The following is a 27,782-nucleotide window of genomic DNA, read 5'->3' on the forward strand; positions in this document are numbered from 1 at the left end:
ACACCAAGACCATCCTCCTGGCTCTGATTGGATGTTTCTGACAGAGTGTAATTCTGCAGATGGAAGTCATATGACAGCAGCTTGACTTTTTTTTTTTTTTTTTAACCACATTTTATCTCGTGTTATCGCGTCACAGCATGGTGACATTCGGGTAACCCTGATGCAGTTCACTTACAGTAGGAGTGCAACTGGCCTCTCCAGTGAGCCAAAGTAAGGTACTGAAACATAGAGAGGCAGTAATTTATGTGTGTTATTTATGGTCATCTATGTTAATCTCAGAGCTTTGAAATCTTGCTACTGGTTAGCTTCTTAGGAATGCTACGCAAACAACCAGTGGTTGTCACAGTTGTTTAGTCCACTTTTAAAACTGCATTGGGAAAAGTAAACTAAGCTAGATAAGTTTTTTTTTTTCCATTACACTGGACTGTCCTGGTATGAAAGCACCCTAAAACTGGCTTTATTAAAACTTTAATTATTTGTATGTCTATTTTATATATATAAAAGAGCAATCGCTGTAAAATGGGGTTTCCACATGCTAAATTGCATTTAGCATGCTGTTAGCTTTTAGGAATGCTAGCTTTACTGAGACAGATTCATTTGTGTGAAGTTTCCAAAATGCTGCCAGCATTTCCAAATCCAGCCTGTTCAGTTTCAAAGCTCACAGAGACGAAACGGATCTGCTTTGGATTATTCCGTTCCACCTTCCTGTTACAAACTTTAAGTTCTCTCTCTTAAAGAAGGAGCATTCACTGATTGGGGAAAAAAAAATATATATATATTTTTGAGTTTTCTTTGACCAGTCATCAGTCAAGGCCAATCAATTTGAAAATCTGATAATTTACAGTCCATTTCTTGCTACATCTCCGGTTGTTTCTATGACCCACTCGTATGCCATTCTCCTTTGATGGCTTCGACGGTGGGTTAAGGCTGTTGAACCTTGCACTCACGCGTCCCCTCCATACAACATCTTCAGCAATATCTCCAGACAGTTGGTTGCAAATGTTCTCATCCATCTTCTTGTCCCATTATTTCTTTCTTTTGAACGATGCCCCTCAACCATTAAAATTGATGGCAGCGGAGAGCGGGAAGGGGTTAGTGAGAGAGAGGGAGAAAAGGTGCCGTTTGATTGATCTCCTGTCCACCCCGCAAAGATTAGCCTCAGATATAATTTCGGCACCACTTTTCCAATTTCAAAACAATGCAGAGGTCCAAGGAGATGGACGGATACATTACACTAATCATTTTTATGTCTTGGTAATGGAATACTTACACTTTTAAGTCAGTCGTGTTCCCACCTCATCCCTGTGCTTATTCTGCTCTTTCTGCACCATTGTTTGATTTTAAGCACAAATGGTTGTCGGTCGTCGCTGCCGCCGTCTGTGTCAGGTTTCCCAGAGGCTAAAATTTATGTCTGAATAAGCTGAGATGTTCTTCTTGTGCTTTGGCAGCTCGCAATGTAGCGTTATTTACCTCCTAGCAACAAAGCTTTTTATTTATTTATTTTTTTTCTTTTTAGCATGTAATGCTATTTCCCATGCACTGTTGCATGCCTATTGCCTCACACTGACTTGGTAATTGGAGATGTTCTAGTCAAATATTCTGCGAATCATGCACTCAGTCACATTTTGGTTGATCAGATTTGAATGCCTCATTTTATTGTTGTTTTTTTCCAACGCATTGTTGTACAGGGGGACACGAGGAGGAGGAGATTAAAAAGGTAATTAAAGTCCAGGTCACGTGATTTGGCCCCACAGATGCAGACAAAGCCACATGTGGCACAAGCCGTCATAAAGTCAATGGCTTTTATCACTGACTGGTATATCTCACTACGAAGGAGCAGAAGGGATTTAAGAGGGAGCTGATGTACTGACCTTTCTCTTTTTCGTGCGTTTCTTATCTCAATAAGAACCGAGCTGCCCTTTTCAGCCTCATATCAAGCCTCCAGACCTCCTTGTTGTTTTCTTACTGCTCTCCAACCCAGCACAAACGGGGGTTTTGACGATCAGTTTTACCCTCTTGTCTGAGCTTACTTTACTTTTTTGTTTTTTACCTTCTTCTTTCCTCAAAGTTGTTCCCTACACGGAGCCACACAGGCAAACCAAAACCCAATTTTCTTAAGGGAAGTAAAGCTGTTTATCAGGGAATGCGTTGCCTCTGCCTCACTGTCAGGTGTCAGATAGCTGCTTCTGGTTGCTTATTATTCAGTGGCGTTTCCACAAGACTGCAATCTACACGTTGCGAAAACAAGAAATGAGTTCCTGATGCACTCTAAAAACACGAAAAGAAAACAATGTGGGTTGATTTACTCACATGGGTCTGGGTCAAATACAGACCGATCCAGATCGAAGGAGTTGTGTTGTGAGTTTGACCAGCTTGTGTCAAACCCTCATCAGACCAGGCAGTGCTTTTCCAGTCCATTATCATCCAGTTTTTGTGCCACATTCCTGTTCCGAGCTACTCAGTGGCACCAGGTGCTGTTCACTGTAGCTGTCATCCACACGCTACCAGGTCTGAGGCATTATGTCTTCAGAGATGGTTTTCTGTTGCCACACTCGATGTCCCCTCCGTCCAAATTCTGATTCTAACAAATCCACCCAGTTATCAATTACCTGAGCTGCCATTTTGTTAACGAGCAGGTGGACAGGTGTAAATGGACCCTGGCTCAGTTTTGGGTAGATGCAGATGACATGAGAGTGTCCTCGGTGGGTAATGCTCTTCTTCTTAGAGCGGTTTTTGCTCTTTAATTCTCACCAAGATCAGAGGCTGTCGACTTCAATCAGACTGTGAGAGCATCAGAAAATAAATCAGAATGAAATACATGCCTGAGTATCTTAATATGAATCCCCTAAAGGACCCCTAAGAAAGTCACTTTAATGAATGAAAGCCAAAGGGAGAGGACTCTGGACGTGACTCTGGCTCGGAAGAAATCAAATAAATAAATTCTTTCCACCTGTTTTTCTTTGTATGAATGTCTCTGAGAGAGAAGGCAAAAGGACAAAAGAGGCATAATTTCCCTCCCCTGTTTCTATTATTATTATTGTCATCCATGACTTGATAACTTGGAACATGAAATTATGCATTTCAAAGTAGCTTTTTTTCCCCTTTTTTCTGCACAGTGCGGTTAAATATGTGCAAACATCATTGGATGTGTTCGTGTGCACAGTGTTGGTTTACATATATGCCAAATTAGGTATGCGTGTGTGTGTGTATGTGTTGTGTGCAGACATGCGTGTGTGTGTGTGTGCAATTGTTTCTGCTCAAAACTTTGGATTTCTAAATGATGGTCTCAACTTTTGTGTGTGTGTGTGTGTGTGTGTTTATCATCTGCAGAGTGTGAACAGGCCTGACAGTTTCTACTTCTCACTACAAACAGAGGAGAAAACAAAGAGCTGTGGGTTACACACGGGGAGCTCCACATCTGCATCCAGGGTGCCACTTAGCTGATTATCTGTGTTTAAGCAGACAGAAGAGTCCTCATTAATTCTAGCAAATTCACATGTATGCAGTTTCCTGCCTCTTCCCAATTAGGGAGCATTGTGTGGTAGGATGGAAGCAAAGGTCCAATAACGAAGTGCAGCTGAGAAGGAGAAATAAGTCTTGAGGTTTCCTTTTGCTAAAGTCACAATTTAGAAATCTGTTATTATATGCAAAACCGTTTCACAGTGAAATATTTGCATGTGTGCGCACAAGTCTCTGCATGTGTTTGTTTCAATACACAGGCCCGACTTTATATCTCTCATTTACGATAATTGGGCTTTAAGCCTCTACACGGATGCTGCTGTCGGCATCTGAAATCCTCCGGAGCTGTGCTGGTGACGTACCACTAACTTGTATAACCCACTGCTGTGCGTTCACTCCAGCTGAACACACACACACGAGTCTGAAAACTGAGAGCAACAAGCAGCCTATTGCTGCGTAATCAAAAACCAATGGCATTCCCAGCCGAGACTGAAATCCGTCTCGCTTTCTGTTGGTCGTAAAAAGACTTTCCTGTTCAATCTTTGAGTTGAACACATTCATGTTTGAGTAAATCTCAAGGTTGAAATGACTAACAGAGGTATATAAGCAAAATACCAAAAGGAAAACTTTAGTTGCTGTTCATTAACCGCTACAGCTGAGCCATTCTTCTAGTAAAATCTAGTAGCCACTTCGATCGTTCAGGCCTGTGTCCAGCGAACAGATGTCAGGATGTAGCAGCTGCTGCAGGCTTGTTTTTATTGTGACAATGAGCTGAACTCTCTGAGGTGCAGGCAGCGGTGACTGAGAAAATAGCCTGGAAACGGTCAGTCTGGGCTCATCACAGCTGGTCCTTTGTCAGCCTTACACCCTTCTGTTGTCATCCTGTTGACTTTTTTTCCCCCATCCTGAAAGCAGGTGAGTTGATCGTTGTTGAAGTGCAGCACGTTTTGATGGACAGACTCTCTGTAGGCATAACTAAAACAAAATTTAATTTACTAATCAATCTGTTATTTTCCAAATCTTGATGAAAACTAGCAGCAGTCTTTACTTTCTCCCTAACTTATTCCACACTGATAGGTGGATGTTGCCCAGTTACTCCAAACTGTAACATTTTACTCGAAGCTTATTCATAATTTTTGATTCGAGATGCTGCCTCTGTTTAAGGGTGTCGGCTTAAAAAGTTCTTGACAAGAAATGATATTATATATCATTATCATGTTTTGATTTTATACACTGATCCTCCAGACAAATGGTTGGGGTAGTGAAGTAGCTCAGTTCTTGTCATGACAAAGGTGGGCAGGACAATAGGCGTGTCCACGCGGCAGGCTTTACAACTCAGTCTTGACCGAGGTTTAGCTTCCTTTGCTTTACATGGCAACACTAAACTATTCTTCACTTTGGAAAGTAACTCTTGTTTCCAGATGTTGATTAGTGAAAACTTCCACATTTAGGGGGTACCGCGTCACCGTTTTAGAAGAGACCACCAAGTCGCCTTGTATCCGTTGCAGTTGGCATGCAGCGCCACTACATGGTGCTGTGATTTCAGCATGTCATCGAAACGCTCATGCGATTTGAACCCCTCTTTTTTTTTTTTACTGCCAAATGAGATGTAGCCTGACGGTGTACACATCATTTCTCTTATCTGTAATGTACAGTAGACAAACTGTCCAGACTAGTCGCCCTCCCGCCAAAATCCCCAATCATGAGTATCAGCTGCAACATCTCAGGTGACATTTGAAGAAATGGAATGGCATAAGGGTGATTTTAAAAAAATAAAATACATGTAACAAAGCTCTGAATGGCACAAACTTTCATTTACTGCACTGTTTTTACTTTGGTTGCCTGCTTCCTTGACTCCCCCCTCTCCCTACGCATATATTTTTATTTTTATACCTCTGCCAGAATACTGAGAGTCAGAAGATGTGAGATGACTGTAGACGGCCGACGTGTGAGGGGATGGCGTCTGCTGGCACCCGTCGGATAATCATTCAGCGCACGCGTGTTGGAGGGGGGAGTGAAGGGCATCAGGGGTGTCATAGTGACAAAAAGCCCACTTCCCCGCCCGGGAGGAGGCAGCCATGCTGGGTGTCACTCCACAGGTCAGCAGGCATCCCCTCGCAGCTCCCATGATAAGCCCAGCCTGACAGCCGTTTGATGGGAAGGGCACCCAACTCTCACACCTCCCTGCTCCGAGGCTCACATGGCCGGGCTCTGGGGAGGAAAGTGATAAGAAGCTCTTGGAATGCATTTAAAGAGCCCGAAACATGAGGATTCAGTTCCAGCCGGTATTAACATCCCCAGCAGTCAAAAACAACAAAAAAAAACAAAACAAAAAACAATCCCCATCTCTATTATTTTATACATGTATAGAAAATCTATTTTAATCTTTTTTTAATTTTTAATCTTGGGGTTACATGTCCAGACTTAAATTGCATCTGGGGGTCGACAGTGTTTCGCCATCCTGAAGCTTTATTATTACGTCCACTGACACACTGTCGCAGATAAAAAGCTTTCAGTTTTAATGAGCTGCATTTGGAAAGCCTCACCGATGCTTTAAGAAAAAAAAAACTCAAAGAAAGATCAATGTAGGGTGAGCTTTAGCTGACACTGTGGCGTAAATGTAATTTAACTGAACTGAAATAGATTGCTAGATTGATTTAAAAATCCAGTCGTATTATCAAAGTAACGGCAGCAAAAGATTTTTTGAGAGTAATCGATGAAAGAGAGAGCTTATCATTGCTAGAAGATACAAAGAAAGAAATCCTCTCTAATATAACGGTCACATGCATAAATATAAGAATTTCAGAGAGAATAAACATTTTTTTCTTTTTCTTTTTTTTTTTTTACCAGCACAACACATTGTTGTGAAACAGCTTCTCACAGAAGTTCACAGTCAGAAGAAGATGCAATCTTTGGAATCTTGGAACGGTGACCGTGTTTTCTCCCTCGCAGGGCTGCAGTCAACCCGGCACCTCCTACACAGTCCAGATCTTCTCGCACGCCGCCTTGCTTCCTCAGAGTCTCAACACCATGAGGCAGACTGGCAGAGGGGGTGAGGGGAGCTGCCGAGCGCAGTGCCCTATATTTTGTTTCGTTCTCGTGCAGAAACATAATGTTGCACTCGGGGATGGAGTCATTCGACGCCGGAGGTGTTTTGACCTCACCTTTGTAATCCTAGGATTTCGCGGGGGCAACACATGCTCACGGCTTTTAGATGCATTCTAAGAATGGTGCCATATGTTTGCAATGCTTGCAACGGGCAGGTCATTTGGAGACGTGTGCCAACAACATTCGTCACCTGCCAAAATGGTTTCCTTTCAGGTCGTGCACATGGTGGTGGCCTTGTATTTAATACTACTACAAATTACAAGGAATGGTGAGAAAGAAACTGAAGACAGATTTATTAAATCACACCCTGATGCACTAAAGGAAGACAGAATTAAAAGAGGTTACGAGGTTTCAGGTTGGAGCATCATTTCAGAGGTTTAAGGAAAAGGAGTATCCCATAATGCTTAGAAATTGAGGAGAGACTTCTAACATGATGCTTTAGCTAACAGGAAGAGACTGGTTCTGTTTGAGAACGGTAGTGGCGTGTTGCACTTATGGGTTCTGATAACTTCATGCATATTAGTATGGATGATCATAAAAACCCCCTCAATGCTGCCACAACTCCGTTTTTACCTCGGAGTGAGTGACGGTTAGTTTGATTTCTCAGTTAGCTTAATTGCTAATCAGGTGATGTTCTGGAGTGTGGAGGTGAAGAAAAGCAGAACTGAAAGACAAATCTCGGATTAACGAAGGCATGTTCCGGCATCTGAGCTCTCAGATGAGACCAGCGTGATGGGAGATTTTCCCAGACAGGGAGCCTCGTCTTCAAGCACAGAGAAAGAAAGGCGGATTATGTAGGAATCACGGTTTATTTGCTCTGAAAGGCACAGCTGACAAATGAAGTATTAAGTAATACTGGGTTTTGACACATTTTCATTAAATACCTTTTTCTTAAGTATAATTTCTAGATTTTCCGCCTGCAGTTAGCTTTAAAACTTGAATAGTAGCCGCTTCCTTATAGGTTCAGCAAATAATGATGGCAGAATTCAAAATAGCTTTTTTTTTTTAAGAGTTTGATAAAATAATTTCACTGCTTTTGTGACATGTGGAATAACCAACTTTCTTTCTTTCATTATTTATTTTGTTCTGAACATTTGAGATTTCAACTAAATAAAAACATGAGAAAAAAAAAAACAAAAATGATGTAAATGATCTGTAAAGCAAAACAGAAGGTGTTCAAAAATAAAGTAGGAAGAAGCAGTGGCTCATCCAGTCACATCCATAAGTTTACATACAAATTCTTATTCTCTCATTAACATATTTATATATATATATGTGTGTGTGTGTGTGTCTGTATGTACACTTACACATCCATCAATGAAGCTGCAGATACAAATTTACTCTCAACAAAATATCAGCTTAAATAAAATAACAGTTCAAATAACTTTACCATAATTTTATCTCATTTTATACCCAATAATGCTCAACAGGTAAAATGAAGGTGAAAGTGTGCAGTTTAACTTAAACTTATAGGAAACACGCTTCCTTAACGTGTGCTAAAACTTCTCGCTAGTGATTTGAGACTTTTGCTGCACCTGCAGGGTTTTGTCTAGTTACAAAAACACAACACAAAAACACTGAAGTTTTGATCCGAGTCACTTAATGAAGTTAGTTTATGTAGAGACAAATAAATGTTAATTTGGACATTGAAACCTTGAATTTTAAATTTTTACCTAAAAATGGAAACCTGTGTGAAAGTGCAGGAAAAGGGACATTTTACTCCTCCAACATGACTATCATTGTGAAGAACTGCATCAATGTATCTACAAATATACGTTCTATGATTCATAAAAACATGTAGATTTTCACAATTATTTTTTGGTTCTAGTGCCCTTTATTTGATAGTTAATTGACAGGAAAGTGGGAAGACATGCACCAAAGGTAGCCAAGGCCGGGAATCGAACCTGCGACAGCCGTGTCGAGGACTAGGGCCTCCATATGTGGGTTGTGCTTAACCCCTACTCCACCACAGCACACCGACAATTTTTACATGATTGTTTTTCCAATTTAACTCGTTCATTTGGTCATCCTCCAGGTTGAGATTCATGCACCAGAGACGCAGTTCAGGACGGATTGGCTTCAGACAGTGAAATGTCAGAGAGGGCACCAAGCGCCGGTCCATTAGTGTCACCGGCACATCGCTAACTCAGAGTCAGTGGTCCATGTCAGTTTCTCCGCACCGCTTGTCAAATGTAAACTTGGAGTGACTGCTGTCATCGAGCAGACATGCTCAGGTATATGGAAGACCGCAGTGAAATCCCACAGCTTGATTCGAGAACTGCTTTACCTTCACTGACGTGAAATTGCCTCCGTTTGATGGTAAGAGCTGTTTAACAAGATGAATTAGATTTTCGTGGTTTTCCTCAAAGGCTGGGCTTAAAGCTGAAGGAGCCCGAGGGAGTAGCTTACTTGTAATCAATGAAGGATTGTCTGTTTTTAGACACTGAGATCATTATAGGCTGTTTGTGAATGAATCAATAGCAGAGGACAGACGACTTCTCTTTACCTGAGGAGTGTTATTCATTCGGGGCTTGAAATGAATTAGGAAGTTTCCTATGTGTGTGTTTTTTTTTAAGTTGTGTGATCAGGTTAGTGCCTTTTTACTGCTGTAACAGAGGTTTCTGGCTCAGCACTGAATTAGCCTAGGGAGAGAGGAAATCTCAAGACGGAGTCGGAAACTATCATGACTGCTCAGAAAAAAATCTATGCTCTCATGCACAAAAAATGAATCTGGCAGCTCTACAGTTGAGGAAGTTCGGTTTCCTCTCCGTGTTATGTTTGACAAGTCTGCACCTTTACTCCCCCCCACACATATCCTCTCTGATGGCCCCAGGTGAATCTGCGATTTATAGGAACTCCAATTTCAGAAAATGGTTTTCCTAGGAGAAGGCCTGCAACTGTGCCGGGGAACTTTGTGTCAATGTAGCTGAATATTTGTGCCGATTTTTATTCCTGCTTTTTCTCTCTTGTCTTTGCGACTAGAATCAGAACAAACCAGTATAATTTATGCAAGTTTGTTGCTCCAATTCCTTGTATGTTCCTACGCTGTAGCCACGTTTGACGTTAACTTTAGTTCTAAAACAATGCTACTGTAGAATAAGTGATTTTTAGCATTTGTTTTGTTTCCACACCATCACCATTTCTGTTTTTGTTTTTTTTGCTTTTTTGTTTTTTTTACCAGAACTATTCCAGACCTAAAGGTTTGGAAAAAGTTCTGGGCTTTCCTGTAAGAATGAGAAAACAAACAACAACTTCTTTCTGCCAGCTGACCAACAGTGTGCAGCAGTACAGGTGCTGGTCATAAAATTAGAATATTGTGATAAAGTTCATTATTTTCCATAATGTCATGATAAAAATTAAATTGTCATATATTTTAGATTCATTGCACACCAACTGAAATATTTCAGGTCTTTTATTGTTTTAATTTTGATGATTTTGGCAAACAGCTCATGAAAACCCAAAATCCCTGTCTCAAAAAATTAGAATATTATGAAAAGGTTCTCTGAACGAGCAATAAAAATAATCATCTGAATCAACAAAGTAACTCTAAACACCTGAAAAAGATTCCTGAGGCCTTTAAAAACTCCCAGCCTGGTTCATTACTCAAAACCGCAATCATGGGTCAGACTGCTGACCTGACTGCTGTCCAGAAGGCCATCACTGACATCCTCAAGCAAGAGGGTGAGAAACGGAAAAAAATTTCTGAACGAATCGGCTGTTTGCAGAGTGTTATATCAAGGCACCTCAGTGGGAAGTCAGTAGGAAGGAAAAAGTGTGGCAGAAAACGCTGCACAACGAGAAGAGGTGACCGGACCCTGAGGAAGATTGTGGAGAAGGGCCGATTCCAGACCTTGGGGGAAGCAGTGGACTGAGTCTGGAGTAGAAACATCCAGAGCCACTGTGCACAGGCGTGTGCAGGAAATGGGCTACAGGTGCCGCATTCCCCAGGTCAAAGGTCAAGCCACTTTTGAACCAGAAACAGCGGCAGAAGCGCCTGACCTGGGCTACAGAGAAGCAGCACTTTGGACCACTGTTGTTCAGTGGTCCAAAGTACTTTTTTCGGATGAAAGCAAACTTTGCATGTCATTCGGAAATCAAAGTGCCAGACTCTGGAGGAAGACTGGGGAGAAGGAAATGCCAAAATGCCAGAAGTCCAGTGTCAAGTACCCACAGTCAGTGATGGTCTGGGTGCCATGTCAGCTGCTGGTGTTGGTCCACTGGGTTTTATCAAGGGCAGGATCAATGCAGCAGCTATCAGGAGATGTTGGAGCACTTCATGCTTCCATCTGCTGAAAAGTTTTATGGAGATGAAAATTTAATTTGGTCTGGAATCGGCCCTTCTCCACAATCTTCCTCAGGGTCCGGTCACCTCTTCTCGTTGTGCAGCGTTTTCTGCCACACTTTTTCCTTCCTACTGACTTCCCACTGAGGTGCCTTGATATAACACTCTGCAAACAGCCGATTCGTTCAGAAATTTCTTTCCGTTTCTCACCCTCTTGCTTGAGGATGTCAGTGATGGCCTTCTGGACAGCAGTCAGGTCAGCAATCTGACCCATGATTGCGGTTTTGAGTAATGAACCAGGCTGGGAGTTTTTAAAGGCCTCAGGAATCTTTTTCAGGTGTTTAGAGTTACTTTGTTGATTCAGATGATTATTTTTATTGCTCGTTCAGAGAACCTTTTCATAATATTCTAATTTTTTGAGACAGGGATTTTGGGTTTTTATGAGCTGTTTGCCAAAATCATCAAAATTAAAACAATAAAAGACCTGAAATATTTCAGTTGGTGTGCAATGAATCTAAAATATATGACAATTTAATTTTTATCATGACATTATGGAAAATAATGAACTTTATCACAATATTCTAATTTTATGACCAGCACCTGTATGTGGTGTTTTTGGGACCACTGCATCTACAACTGCAGCCTTTTCTGAAGGCAGACTTGCTCTGGCACTGAGCCACACATCTCCCTCACACCGTAGCTTTTCCTAAAGATTAAAGCAAATTTACTTTCATATTGATTGGTGGTTTAGTTGATTTTTCTTTTAATTCAAGCAGGAATATTCTCATAGTGAATTGGACAGTATTTCTAAAAAAAATGAAAACATTTTACTTCAAGATTACTTTTTAAATATTTACACCATTCTCAATAATGAATGAAATTATTCTTGATTCCAATCTTATAATTGTAAATTTAAATTTTGAGTGACTGCTGTCGCTCCAAGCTTTTACCAGATTTTACATTTCCACAAAAGAAATGGCTGATATTTACAACAAGAGATTTAAATTAAAGGTAACTGAATTATAGGCTGTGCAGCCCACTGTGCAGGGCTGCACAGTGGTGCAGTTGGTAGAGCAGCAAGAAGGTTCTGGGTTCAATTCCCAGCACCGGTATTTCTGCATGGAGTTTGCATGTTCTCCCTGTGCATGCGTGGGTTTTCTCTGGGTACTCCAGTTTCCTCCCACAGTCCAAAAACATGTCAGGTTAATTGGCCTCTCCAAATTGCCCCTAGGTGTGAGTGTGTGTGCGCATGGTTGTGTGTCTCTATGTTGCCCTGCGACAGACTGGCGACCTGTCCAGGGTGACCCCGCCTCTCGCCCAGAACGTTAGCTGGAGACAGGCACCAGCAACCCTCCCGACCCCACTGAGGGACAAGGGTGTAAAGAAAATGGATGGATGAATTATAGGCTCCGTATAACAGGAGAAACCTGCAGTCAGTTTCTCATTAAGATAACTTTGAACCTCAGACAACAGGAACAATTTGATGGATAATTTTTGTAGATTTGAAATCATAAGTTTTAATCTTTCTACACCTTGATACCTACAACTGACCAATAAAAACTCATGTCTGTGCATAAACTTAAAACTTAGTGCTTCGTCAACCAGATAAAAAATTTTTTTGCTACCTAATTACTGGCATAGATTATTTAAACAACTACCACAAAGATGACTGGGATGCACGACAACATTGCTGTATTGTCTTAGCTTAAAAGTTAATTTTGTGTGATAATTACATTAACACTAACGTCACATTTCTGTGGTGAGAACGACGCTGCTGTATTTGCTCAGTTTGAGCTGATGTTTGTGGGTGTTTTAATGTGCAAAGCAGATTTAGAATGGAAACCCAGCAGTGACAGATGTGAACAGGTTTTAACAGGCTGGCCCCACTGCTGTGTGGGACCCAATTAGCATTTTTCATAACCAACTTCCTCTCCGCCAGCAGACTTAATATTCAGCACACGCTTCGTGTTTATTTACTTCGAGGTTCGAATTTTGCTGGCATCTTTAAACGTCTTCAGACTTTCACCTTCTCGTCTCCGAATCTTAAAACTTTTTTTTTTTTTAAATCACAGCAGAACAGACGCTTTGCTGCCGAGCAGTTGCTCTTATCTAATTATAAATAGCTAGGTAAATGTTGAGCAGATGCCCTCCACCAATCCCCTCTTGCTTCCTTCTCACAGCTTTCCAATGGAGAGAGCCATTTGGTCTCATTCTAGTGTTACATTGGCTCCACATGGAGTTGTGCTTCTTTGCCAAGCTGCAGCCACTGTACAAACGAAACTAGTGGCTCGCCCGACGCCGCATACTGTTCCAAAAGCAGGAACAAAAGGACTTTTGGTGTAATGTAACTGGTGCTTAACTCCCTTAGCAATACGTCTGATGTTGGAGTTACTTTTTAAGGCAAGAAAAACAAACTTAAAGGGGGATGTCAGTGAAAGTCTCATTCCTTCTTAGAAATTAATTTGTGGCAGATTGTTGTGTCCTTGCACTTCGACTTTCCCAAAGTAGTCGCAGGGTACCTTTGATGGTATAAAGCCACATTTTGAAGGGGGAGAGTTTATGATAGCAGAGACGTTTTGTGGAGAAGTGATTGTTTAATCCCTTTGCCTTTTTGCGTCTTTATCGTTTTTTGGAGTATTTGTGTTTTGACTTTTGCAGATTTGAAATGCATCCATCAGCCATGGGACTAGTTTTACCAAGGCTGTATTAATTTGGAGACGCCCTTTACCCATTTTGACCACAGACGATTTAAAGTCCTTATTTCATTATCTGCCAATAGCTAAAACCTGCCAGCAGGATGTCGCTCAGAATTAGTTTTATGAGGGATTATGATCTGTCACATTTCATAAGATCCAATTATCAAGCATGTGCATTAGAGCTGCAGTCATTAAAAGCTGGGTTCAAGTAGGGTAATGGTTTGATTAAATAATATAGAATTAATTTAGATTGTAATATTGTGAGGAGAGAGTTTATGCTTTCATGCCTGTTGTCTCTGCAACTCAGTTAAATTCACGTTTATTTGTAGAGCACATTTCAGCAACAAAGCAGTTCAAAGTGCTTTATATCGTAAAAGCATCATAACGATTGTGAAACAACGTTTAACTAGGAAATGTAGGAAAGTGAGTATTACTTTAAAGGTGTGAAAATAAACTGTTTTGCACTGACCCGTGGACGGGAATATATGATCCAAGTAAACCAGGTGTAGTTTTTTGGGATGAAATCTATAACTGTTGATATTCTTTTTTTTTTTCTTTTTTTTTTTTTACTTTGCATCAGGAAATCCCAATCTGTTCCATGAAAGACAAAAGCTACGTTTTTGTGAATTTCCAGAGAGTATCTGGTGTACCAGTGGCTTTATAGTATGATTAAAATACTGTTCACTCTAGTGTCCTTTTAGACTTTAACGCATCTTCTCCCCTTTTGCTGGATAATTTTGATCTTTGTGGTGCTTAACTCTCACCAGAATTGAGCTGTTTTACACACTCCTACCTACGGATGACCAGTCGACCCAGCAGTCATGTCATTTTGACTGTAGGAGGAAGCTGGAGTACCCAGAGAGAAGCCATTCATGCACAATAGAGAACATGCAAACTACAGGCAAAAAGCTCCTTCCTGTGGGATTTAAACCCAGGACCTTCTTGCTACAAGGCAACAGTGCTGCCAACTGTACCACCACTGTTTTTATGGGGTTTTTTCTTAATGAACAAAAGATAAAAAAGGATTTTCTAGCTCAAGAGAGTTTAGAACAACTCTAACTCCTAATAGTTTGTCTTAATGACCTTTGGCATTTAGACAAACTTAACGCCAGAAGGTCTCAAAGCAGTGAGACGATCATTTACCAGAAACCAGAGGAGAGAACTCCTCAGTTTGAGCTGTGATGCAGTTGTTGAATGTAGTTTCAGCTTTCTATCGTTTAAAAATCGTTGTAAAGCTTAGAAAGCACACTTTCCAAATATATTAATAATTCAACGTGTACCTTGGGCAGACCTGCTTTTTCCATGGGTGAACACAAACGCACTAAGTGATGCTGACAACAGATGCTGCAGCTCTGCTATAATGTGAACTGCCTTTAAAATTTTCAACGGAGTCCTGATAGGATCTTGTGAAGTCGGGCGCGGAGAAATGAAAACCCAAGCAGAGAAGCAGAGCAAATTATGCTGCAATAAGCGACTATTGTGGAAAAGTGGCAATTGTTTATCACTCTCGTTTGGACCTCATGCTGTCCCTTCTGATATTCCTTCAGTGTTCACTTTATTCTGCCTGCTTCATTACCCTCCCTCTACATTGCACTCGAGTTCCTGCCTGTGCATCAGGACAGATGATGGCTCTGCAGCTGTCGGCGCAGGCCAGGTGTGGGCTTCGGGTAGGTGCCTTACTAGAACCCCTCCGCATCTGCGACGGCACTTAACGGCAGATTAAAACTTTAATCCCGGCCTTCCGATTGCAGTAATAAAGCCTTGTGAAGCGAAATGGAATCTGTGTGCTGCGGCATTCATTACAAGTCAGACAATAAATCTGCCTCGGATTGAACTGGAGAGTGCGTAACACAGCGGGGCGCTGCAGCCGTCTCCTCCTCATCTCAGAAATTAGAGTAAATGAATGATCAGAAGCATGAAGAATCGCTTTTTTTTAACACCCACAGAGCCTCAGAGAGCAGGAGGAACCAAACATACAGCCCAGTCATCACATATGTGCCCTGCTTATGGTTCCCGTGACAGTGTGAAACCACCCCACCCCTCCAGCCGCCCACCCTCCACGCGTGCATATTATTTCCACATTCCCCTCTCTGCTCAAACAGTCAGCGGATTCACTTCGACTGCTCCTTGTAACGTCAGAACATTTCCGAAGTGCCAGCTAATAAGTGCAGTTTTGGAGCCGCCTCCACCAGTGATGTTCATCAGCACATGTTCATTCTCTCTTCTGGAGTAACTCGGGGTTGTGGCGGGTGTCATTAATCAGAGATCTCGCCGCGTATCGGTTGTAAATCATCGCGCTCGTCCCTGGGAGCGCTCTTCAAGAAAACAGCAGCACCAGGTGTTCTTAATCAACACTGGTTTGTTGGATTGTTTTTGCATATATTAAAGTCGCCAGGTGGACTTTTTTTTTTTTTTTTTTTTTCCATTAACGCAGTCTGCAGCAATAGAGCAAAGCAAATGCTACAGCTCATTTACCACGCAAAGCTCCAGGTCATATAAACATGTTTGACAGGTGTTTTATTACATCCACATTCTGGATTTGGGTGAAATCCAGAAAAGACCGACTTGGGTTTTATTTTTGTTTGGTAGCGTCTGACTATTTCACAAATTCAACAATCACAGCAGCACGTCGGAGATCGAAAATGACAAGTTTTCCTTAATTAACTCAGAGCTGTGATCAAACACTCAGATATCAGTTGTTGTTTTTTTTTATTCATCCAGCCATTGTTTTCCACTTATCTGGCCACAGAGGTAACAGGCCCAGGAGGGGAATCCAGATAACCGTCTTCAGAGCAGCACTAATTCATTCTGTTTTGATCCAAAGTTATTTCCAGGCCGTCGGGGATAAGAAGTCCTTTAAACGTGTTCTGGGTCTGGTCCAGGGACAAAGACAGGCACTCGGGAGACATCCTGGTCAAATGCTTGAGAACATCTCCCCAGATTACTCTGGACACAGAACAGCAGTGGCTGTGCTTCAAGCTCCCTCGGAGAATTAATCTCCTTATCTTACATTTAAACCTGACTACAGCCACAATTCAAAAGGTTGTGGCTGTAGTCAGTTCAAATCTGCAGATATGATTTATATCTCATGTCTAAAGTTGAGTCCAAATGTAGACAGAAATGATCCAAACTTTACTTTTTGATTCAACACTCTCTCTCACACACACAGTAAACAGTAGATAAGATGAAAGCAAAGTATTTTACAACCTTACACTGCAAGGTTATGTTTTTTTTTCATATGTTTTTACATTTAGAAGCCAACAAGACAAAAAAACCAAGGAAAAACTTCAGTAAGTGAAGTTCGTCATTGAAAACCTCAAAGACTTTACTGGTAAATAATTTCAGGTTAATTACCACGATATTCCACCTGCCAACATATTATCTTTAAATTACTTTTCTCCTGGAATCAATCAGCAGCATAGTCCTTGCAGTGTTTGAACTTTGCTTAAATTAATAAGCAATCGTTAAATGATTAATCAAACTCGCTTGTGAAGCTCCTGCCTTTTCAAACCATACGTTTGTTGTCAAATGTACTCGGGCACAATATTTACCGAGCAAATTGTGTTTCCTTGAATATCATTTCCATCTTCTCTCTTTCATCTGTGTAATCAGGACACAGGAGCAAACACTGACTTGTATCCAATTTCCTCACACTTTGCTGCCTATTGACTGGAGCTCATGCAGAGGAGTGAGACCAAAGGAGGCTGAGAGGAAGCCACCGACTCCTACATACATCCTCTCACTTCCTCTCCTGCTGCCACTTTTGCCGTGCTACGAACGGCGCAACAGGGAGCTGTGAAGTAGATTGATTACACTTGCGATCACTCCTCAGATAATGTCCTTTCTCGTAATCATGCATTGTGCCACTGCACTTTACATGGATGAGGTTATTATCATTGCCTTCATCACCGTCTCATCCGAAATGCCACCTTAATTGGGCAGATTATCTTTCGGGTTTTTTTTTTTGGAGGGGGATTTGATCTTTTTTTACTCCTGTGTGTCCTTGAGTAGTAATGGCTTTGCTTTTTTTTTTTTTTTTAACTGTTCTCTATCTTTGTGTCTTCAGTCTTTGGCCTAAGCACTTCCTTCAGCAGGACAGGTGATGTCTTTATTATCTGGGACCTGCATTTCAGAAACTTTTGCTGTTATTTGTGAGGTGATTCCAGTCGCACTCCTGTGGTTCTTTGTCAAATTACAAAGACGGTAGTGAAGGTCAGTGTCGTCTTTCTTGTCTTTTCGATATTATTAACACTAAACAAAACTTTACTATATCAAAATGTTTACATGGCATAAAAAAAATCCTCTTGAGTTTAATGTAAAACATTAGATAATAGGTTTGACTATATACACTAAACTCTTCAACAACACAACCTTGTGTGTTATTGAAAAGACACACGAGGCTGTACACAGTAAGATACAGAAAGGGACATTGAAGAAAAAAAAAAAGAGAAAACTTTCTCCCCCCCAGCACAATGAGGTGGACTGGATGCTTTCTTGTGTGCAAGAGAGTTTTTTGTTTTTTTTTATTGCCTTCATGACCCTTTAGAGTCTCTGTAGTAAATTATATTTCTGAAAAACAACTGAAGGTAACAGTTACTTGATTGTGGTATAAAATTGCACTGTGTGCCTGGAAAGTACATAATACCTCTTCTTCTCCGCCTTAAAAAAAGAAAACCATGTTCTACAGAGGCATGCGGTTCTAAAGGTCTGAGCTAGACTTTGGCAGCTGCTTGGTCATATCTTCCCTTCACCATTTAGTACTTTTCCATTTTTCATTACATGACATTTTGGTAAGGAAAGGAGCCATCTGTCATAGGATGTCAATTTGTGCGTGCCTTGTGGAATTTCTGTTGAATTGACGAGAAGGCGAGTTGACCGAGAAGGCCGGCTGAAAGCTGATCGTACAGGAAAATTGCTGCATTTTATCTTTTCAAACTTTCAACCTGTTTGAAATTTATAAATGCATTTAGAAATCTCTGAGTTAAGGGAAGGCTCTCCCTAATGTCAAGCGTACCAAATGTGCTAACTGCTAATACAAGCGCTGAAGACATTTTCAGATGTCGTCTCTAATCAGTTTGTCTTGGCCAAAAAAAGGAAAACCTATAATCTGTTGAAATCTAGTAACATAGAGTAGATAGAGTCATAGATAGTCACATAGATAGAAATTATTAGAACTGTTTGCTAGTGTGCTAACAAGCATCCTTATCGTCTGTGGTGAAGAGTTTACGAACAGCCAGAGGAATTTCAGGAACTCGAGAAAAGTTCCAGAAATGAAACATTAACTACACGGACCAAATGACATCTGTCCAGGAAGTTTTTTGGTCCTGATTACATTTTTTTGGGAGGCTAACGTTTAGCTCCAGTCCTTCTCACTTTGTTTCCCCTCTTCTGTTCCTGACCCCTCCACCTGAGCGGACCTGCTGTTATCGGCTCAACAGGCAGATCGGTGGACAGCTACAGGGGTCCTGATTGACCTTTCAAAGTTCCGCTGTTAATTGTTTCCACCGTAGGAGCCCTGTGCGTCACCACCTCACCCGCTCCGTTTCCCCAAATCCGCCACTATGACACGCACACACACACACACACACACACACACACACACACACGCGCACACGCAGACAAAGATCCTGTTAGAGAGGTGTTTGGGAAACGGATGGGAAGCCTTTGTAGTAATTAAGTGTGTTTGGCATTATGTAAATAGCGCTTATCAAGTGTTAATTGCCTCCGCTGCCAGGATGAGAATATCAGACGTGAAGGAAACAAATTGCCACTTTCCAGCGTGTCTCTGTAAGGCACTGGTGCTTCATGCCATCTCTGCTGCTACCTGCTGACGGTGTCAGCTGCAGTGCACGTTCCTGTGAATTTGCAGACAATGAGGCATAAAACATTTGTCTTTGCATATGAACACGTTCCTCTAGTTTAACAAAAAAGAAAAAAAAAAGTAATTTGCTAAAACCCTGTCCATAATCAATAATAACGTGTCTAATCAGCTGACTTGTCATAAAATGAAAGAAATATACAATCTGCAATCATATATTATTAAACTGAATCTGTCTATGAAAGGATTGTTTTACCAATTTGCAATAAATTCTATTATTTTATATCTCTGTTGTGTGCTGAAAGTGTTGAACGGCTTTCCTTTTGTTTCTTATTTCCAGCACATAAGAGGTGTTTTTATCAAATGGATGGCAATGTTACTCCAATGTCTTTTCATGCCAGCTTTGCCATTTTGCTGCTCTGCTCTGCATCATCCAAACACCCCCTCCCACCAGAAACCAATTACCAGTTATCACTAAAAAAAGCTGCTCGTTTATAAGTTACTTACCCCACCGAATGCAAATGTTCCTCCTAATTTGATTCCCCGCGCTTTACACATTAACTACCTCTAAGATGGCGAGATCTTTCAAGTTAAGCACTCAGATTAGCTGTCCGTGTGTAAATCTCTCCTTTTTTTTTTCTTTTTTTGAAAAATAAACCCTGCATCTATCATTAACCTTGAACTGGCTAATTAACTTACCTCCCTCTTTCAGAACTTTGCTGCAGAACCTCATAAAACAGATAAAATAGGACTTTTAATGCAATCATCTCACATCCAGGCGTTATCTACGATCAAATAGGAATACTCTGCTGATGTAATTTCACGCAGAAGTGATCATAAGCATAACAGGAGCTAAAGCTGGAGATAGGGGGGGAAACTGCTGCAGATGCAACGTTCTATCAAAAGATTGAATCTTTGGATGGGAGCCCAAAATAACATAAAAAATCTCTTCTTCCAACCCTAACCGAAAAATGACTCCATTTAAGTCAATTTACTTGTTTCCAGTGGTTCGCAAAAGTGTTCACACGCCTTGAGTCTCTATATGTTGTCTCATTACAATCACAGTACATGCTGTTGTAGTGAATAAATGTGACGTGGAGGGAAAATCTTTTTGTTTTCAGCCTCTTTTCCTCTTAATAAATCCAGTGCGTCATCTTCAGGAGTCACTAAACTCGTACATTTGAAATGCACCTTTGAGTAACTTAGTCTCTAATGCAGTTTGTAGTGGCATTGTTTTCAGAAAAGAAGTGAAAGTGGGGTATAAAATCATACCCTGAGCTTTTACCGTCTCACAGCATCATGTTCAGTCCGTCATGGGAATGGGACAAGTGCAATGTAGCAGATAATGGCCACGGTTCATCGGACCATCCATAAATTGGGAATTTTTGGAAGAAGATAAAAAAAATAAGCTATAAGAAATTATGTTTGTCACAAACCATAGATGGGGGAAAAAGCATTTGTAAGGTGCTCTAGTCGGATGACAGCAGTGAAACTTGGTGGTGGCAGTATTATACTTTGGAGATAATTTAGTTGAGCATCGATGGCTGCCAGTAAAAAAGAGGAAAATGACAAATGTACTTGTTAAAATACAGTTTCAGGGTAAAGATACCAGTTAAATCATATAAAAAGTGAATTATTATTGTAAATCTATCAGTCATATGAGTTGCGTAATTGATGAGGGAAATATATATCATTAGCAAACAATGTCAAAAAACAAACAAAAAAAACCATCTGGATCTTTCCAGGCCCGCAGCTGTGGACAGTGGACTGAACTGGAGTTATTCACTGGCACAAATCTTTAGTTTCTAGATGAGCAGCACTAGATAAACGAAGACACAAAGCTCTAATTTTAACAACAAACGAGGCATATTTTTGCATAACACACTTTTCAGATTATTTTTGTGAAAATGTTTGCGGATTATGTGCCCTTTTTTAAAACAATGAAATAGACAGAAGTTCTGGATTCTTTTGTGATAAAACACAGAATGGTGTGAACACTGTCCACTTTAGATCACAGGTCTGTAGTTAATCAACTGGACTTTAAGGGGAAATATCTGCCGTCCATCTTGGGAGCCATGGCATTTTCATACAGTCCACACAGGATGATTTAATGACCATGCTCTTTATCAGGTCATATCCATTAACACGTGTGAGTTTGTTTATAGTCTGACCATCACCTTCTGAAAACTCAGCAATTAGCTGAGGTGGTAGCCTCCTCCTCGGGTTATTATGAGGACATTAGTAGCTCATTTCTCCTCTCATTGGTGGCCCCGCTTTCCGACGAGACGAGGAGCTGGAACAATAAAAACGAGAGACGTACACTGTGTACGCCTCTCGTTTTTATTGACCCTTATGCAAAACAAAATTCTGTGTTCCTGTTTGTTGCGAACAGACGGACTGTTCATAACTTTGTTTTTACGGATGAGAACATTTTTAGTACCGGGGTAACAGGTAGTAGAGCAAGCAGATCTACAGTTAGATTATGGCAATTAAATACAATAATAATAACAAAAAAAAATGCTAATCACATCCACAAATATGGGGCAGCAGTGAATCGTTAAATGATTCTCTCTCCACCGCCTCGGCTGCTCGACGAAACGCAGAGAGGAGAGCTGGCGTGTGGGATCTCCTCTGCCTTTGTCCTCCTAAAATAGCCGTCCTTGTACCGAACGATCACAGCGAGAGATTGGATAATAAACACACATAAAAAGGCGCCCGATGAATTTCAGAGCATATTGAGAGGGGTGATACACTTTGAGCGAGTTTTGCAATAAAGGGAGTGCTCCACACAAGATTGGTGCTCAGAGAGGAAAATTGGCAGAATTCATCAAATGTTCTGCGGGCATTAAACCTCGGCAGCGGCACGCTGGCCCTTTTAATGTGAAAGATAACCCAGGGGGCCTGGTGGGGTGTGTTTTATGTGGTTGGAGGGGTTAAAGGAGGCCTGCGCATTGGTTTATGTAGAGATGTTGAGGTGATTTTCAGATTTCCCCCGTGGCATCGCTGCGCTCTCTTTCTGTTTCATGTCACTGGAGCGTTGCCGGAGTCACTGGGACAGTAACGGTGACTGTCGAGGAGTGATTTATGCAGTCATAAGGGCCGTACTGTAGCAGACCTCAGCCCGTATTTTATTCTGACACTTATTATTGAAATGAGACATTTGGGTGTAAAGAGTAACTCAATCCACTCTTTCACTGAGTGTGAGGTACAAGTCGCGTTCACATCGAATCCCGTCTCTCTCACATTTGGAGGCTCCCTGGGGAGTGTTTAATTCCATTTCTCGTGCAAATAACTTTATTCTTGCCTGTTTGTAGCTTCCGTAGATGAAAATGCTAATTCATTTTCACACGTGGAGAGCAAAACTGCAGCGGGCCGACGCCGTTCTTCAATCAGACTCCGGTTCGGTGTCAGTAAACAGGACAGCTGGGGGCAGATCATCAGTTCTCCTCTATTGCTGCAAAGATTCGGCTGAGATAACCAAATCTAAAACTGACATAGTTTTTGTTGCTGTAGTTGAAGTCTGCACCAAAGTAAGATGTGTTTTCTGCATTTGACAGTTTAAGCATTGCTGACGCTTGATTAGCCACTGATCAACAGCCTGGAAACGAAACACAAGTCTTGTTGGTCCTTTTGCGCTCAAATACAGCCGAGCTCATAGTTATTAATACTCCTGGCAGATTTAGACTTAAAACAATTTTCATTCTAATATGAAATAAGATTCAATTGAAGGTGTTAGTTGGTAAAAACAACAAAGAAAAAAAAAGATTTTGAGAAAAAATAGTTTTGCTGTTTTTAGTTGGAGAAAAACTACCATGATTCAAGTTATGTAAATGTTTTTGCAATAATCAGTTGGAAAAATTTTATTGCCATTAGAGCAGTCAAACCCTTCATGGCCAACTTTTGACCAACTTTTCTTTCCTTCAGTGTTTTAAGGATTTATCCTCCTTTCCATTCATTACGCCCCTCCACATCAGTCCTTTACATCCAGAGTCCAGACTTAAGTTGATATAATTTATAGAAACATGTTAAAACGAAGATTACTCTAATCCTAAATCTTCCTGGGGAACGAATAAAATGCATAACTTCCGCTTCATTCAAATTGTTGCTGTTCTATCACAGATGAGCCCCATAAAATAAATTAAACTTTGTGGCAGAAATGTTTTATGCTGCATACCTATATTCTGTTTGCTTATTTGAACATGGTGTCTGTTATTGTGCAAAATTAACTGAATGTCCCTGAATTTGTCAAATGACCGTGGCCTCTTTATGCAGTTCTGATTAAAATGGATGTAATTTTTTGTGCTAAATAAAATAGAAGAAGAAATCCAGCTCAAAGACACAAAAAAATGCTCATTTTCATGGTATTATTCATTATCATGAAACATAACAATAAACGCTTTGCATTAACAATTACATTTCTAATATCGCGTCACCAAAATTGCCATCTTGTGGCAATTTGATTCAGAGTGTCCTACAACAACAACCCCTTTCATTTCCTGATCATGTAGTCGGATTATAGTACCAAAGAGTCACAAGCGACAGTCAAATTAAGACTGTCATGTGTCCTGGGTTTGCACGAGGCAACAACGGAGAGGAAGCGATCTCCTTCAACTGGAAGAGACCTCCAGCGGACGCAGACCATCTGCTGGGACCAGCTGGACAGACACACAGAAACATGGAAACTCCAGCACATGCAGGCGTTTTGCAAATTGAAAACAAACGGACGAGAGTAAACGGTGACGATTGGAGCAAATGCTGCATAAATAGAGTGGCGGGAGAGAAAATAACAGACTGTATGTCTCGCAGGACGAGCCGGGTTGGTATCGAGGTAGCTCAGTTTTTACTTTATTGCCTCTAATTACAAGTTTTTTAAACATAAGACGCTAAGACTGGCCGTAAAGCACACAAATCTGATAGCAGCATACCATTCTGCTCTTATGAGCTCTAGGAACTACACTGGTGAAACCTGAAGTCTGAAAGTGAAGTGCTCTATCGGGAACTTATGGAACAGTCTGACATTTTATGACTGATGGAGCTTAACTTTTAAAAGAAATTCTACTTTCAATTTGAGAACCAATAAAAATAAAACAAATACAAACTGGAGATCTCCTTTTCAATTTATGCATGGTGTTTTCTTTATAATTTTGTTTTTTTGTTGTTTTTGTTATGTACAGCACCTTGAACTGCCTTGCTGCTGAAATGTGCTGTACAAATAAACTTGACTGATTTTATCAGAGCTCCCTCTCTGCAGAGTCTCAGATAAGATGAAAGTAAAAGTCTTCCTCACTACTGTCTGCATTGTGGTGTGCATGGAAGTTCCCCTCACAAAAATCCAGTGTGGCCTCTCCTAAAGTGCTCCTCTTTTCAACAAAAGTATTATGTCTGTGTTCACTACCTCTCAGCTTCACCCCAGGTATCCCTCCGCATCCTCAAGCACACACCTTGGCAGCAATTTCTGCTTTCACACTGTTTTTTTTTGTTTTTTTCGCTAGGACATAGTACAGATTATAGTTATTGGATTTAATAGTGCGTGGTTCCATTTTAAGAGTGGATTTTGAAACTCCACTCTGGTTATTTCATTTATTTGCTGACTATATATTATAGGTACTTTGCCAACGTGGATGGAAGCTTATTCAAGATGAGAGCTGAGAGAGATCAAAATCCTTTCTTAAACAGCATGCACATCAAAAGATTTTGTTGAGAGAAAGATTTCGAGCAACAACCAACGGCGATGAGAACAAAGAGGTAATGGAAAGGATAGAAGGGGGGGAAGTACAACAGACAACAACATATGGTGTGTTCACTGATCAGAAAAAGATCAGAGTTTTGAGTTTTGAGTTCCGGACCTGCTGGTCATGTCGGCGCTGATCAAGCTAAAAATCTTCCGTTGTAGACATGATTTTCACCATTTGTGGTCATTTTTTGTGTGTGTGTATCGAAAAGTAAATCAAATTCAAACCCACACAATCGTAGAGGAAGTTCAGCAGAAAAGAGCTAACCAAGCAAGGGAAAGAAAGAAACCCTGGTGGGCTGGAAGTGAAGGGGAGAAAATAAATTGCAACCCTACCACTCTGACATCATCCCTTAACACTCTCATCTGAGGCCCATCTGAGGTGCTCTGCACAGCTGAGTAGACCCCAAAAGTGAGGGGCCATGCTGCCTTTTCCCAAAAGATGAGGCTCTGGATCGGAATCGCCAACTGGCAGCTGTAAGCGCAGCACTCCCGGGGCTGGATGACCTACATATTTAACTTTCTCCATCTGCTTGTACACACTTGCATCTCTGCGGGCTGCCACTCAAACCCAGCAGGTGACGGCGCTAGGCAGATCCAGTAGGGCTGCACCGTAACAGAGGTTTACCACCTTTACACGGCACAGAGGTTAGCCTCGAGTCATAAACTTTAAATTCGAAAGACAAAAGCAAATTCATTAAGACTCAAAGGGGCTACATGTAAGCCAGAAGGTGCAGCATGCAGTTATTTTGGAGGCACAGAGCTAATGGACTATTACCGTCTACCGCCTGAGGCTGGCTTGCTCTCCTCGCAGAAGAAGTAAATGAATCACTTCTATCTGCGATCCCGCAGATGCTGCCGGCGGTGTCTGTCCCCTCCGCCACGTAGAAGCGGCCCTGGCCTCGTCGGATGTGGCTGAAGTTGTCATGTTAACAGATAAACGGACGGTACTTTCCAGCCGCCATCACTACATTCTCTCCCCTCACCCCCAGGGGGTTGCTGGCGATATTGATAGGACGGCAGCGGTTGATGAGACAGCAGCAGTGATAAAGGAGGCACCTGAAGAAAAGCACAAAGCCGCTTCGTGTTTGTTCCACTGTGCCTGTCTTCTTACCTGCAGGATAAATGATGAGATGAAACGGAGGCGAGGAGCATCGCCGGGACCGCATTGTGCTGCAGGCAACAGCAGCCTGGAAGTATGAGGGCATTGATTGGAAAAGAAAGGGACTTTTGCCAAACTTTGGGTTTGTTGTTCAGGAAAAAAAAAAAAAGCTCATCTCTAACTTTTGCTAGGCATTTATAAGAGCCAAGACTCGTTTCTCTCATCTGTCCCAGCAACTCGGTTCTAAATGTTTTTTGGCAGCTGAGGAAAAATAACTGACTGAGGAAAAGTGGCTTGATTCTTCTGTTACACTCCACTAAGCTGGTTTACTGTGTTTGTTGTTGGGAAGCCGATGTTCGTCCCGGGGGGCTTTCAATGAAAACACATTTTTCTCCTGGCAACAGCTGCTGCATATCCCCATACAAGCAGCCAGCAGATGTGTCTTGATCCAGCATCCCCGTCCCGGCGTCCCATTTCCCTCCCAACTTCACATTTACCTGATCGACTCCCATCCCGATTGTTGAACAAATGATCTCTCCTGAGTGTCTGTCATTGTTGGGTTGCGAACCGATAAGATCATTCATGTCGACTCTGTGCATGTGGAGCGGTTCGGGACATGAAGCAGCTGCTTTGGACCTGCTGATGGCTGCAGCTGCTAAATAATTTGTTGCGAATGATTCTGTTCGCCAAATTGTTTCTGTAAATACAGCATGTATTTCGGTATTTGCAACTTTTTTTTTTTTTTTTTTTTGCCATTTTAGAGGGATAATTGGGATATGACAAGCGAGGGTCTGTTCTATGCTGATGATATCGTACTTTATTGATTCCCTTTTTTGCTCTAATACAGACAAAGCCAGCTAATGACAGTTTCTTAAATGCGTGAATTACTATGTTAATTACATCGGCCCATGAAAAACTGATAAAGTCTGTCTGGTTGTATCTGGGTCTTGTGCTGGATGAAGATGTTTCTTCTAGCATACCTTGCTAATTTGGTCCATAGATGAAGGGTGAATCTTCCTCTGAATCAAATCCTCCTGCTGTTGCAGGATCTATAAACTTTCTGTATCAACTACTTTGTTTTTGTTTTTTTTTACCGTGACTTTATTATGGTGATGTTCTATGAATACTTCCACCAAATCAGTCTACCGGCATGCGTTGATGCTTTTTACAGGCTGTACTTTCCTTAACTTATCACTGGAATTTGTTCACTCTACGGCTGAGCAGTTTCCACAGCGTGGCCCTGATTTATGACCATTCAGTTTTGCTGCCCATCGTTTCTTGGAATACTTTGCAGACTTAATTCAAAGTATCTGAGCTCGTCTCACTGGAGGCGTTTTGTTCCATCTTTAATATCAGACAAAAAAACATTTCGTCAAACAGTGCCTGTGTTTTCCACTTTCGTTCTCAGCATCTAAATTCTCAGGACTTCTTAAATTACTTGGTACTTACTGACTAATTTGCTTTTTGTTTTTAAGATTTTGTTTTTGTAATTTCCCCTCTTGTATGTTTGTTGCTATGCAATAATGGCTGTGGCGTTTCAGGGACTTTAGTGTTTGCTTGATCCCTCCCTGATTGCCCCGTAGCGT

General features: G+C 41.3%; 1 protein-coding gene across 1 annotated transcript in view; it reads left to right on the top strand.

Annotated features, from left to right (window-relative positions):
* LOC106933926 (PDZ domain-containing RING finger protein 4) overlaps positions 1-27,782 on the top strand; it is a 131,886-nt gene that overhangs the window by 73,891 nt on the left and 30,213 nt on the right. The window lies entirely within an intron of this gene.

Source organism: Poecilia mexicana, unplaced genomic scaffold (genome assembly GCF_051168715.1).
Source record: "Poecilia mexicana isolate PSO_F unplaced genomic scaffold, ASM5116871v1 scaffold_6, whole genome shotgun sequence".
NCBI classification, from domain to species: domain Eukaryota; kingdom Metazoa; phylum Chordata; class Actinopteri; order Cyprinodontiformes; family Poeciliidae; genus Poecilia; species Poecilia mexicana.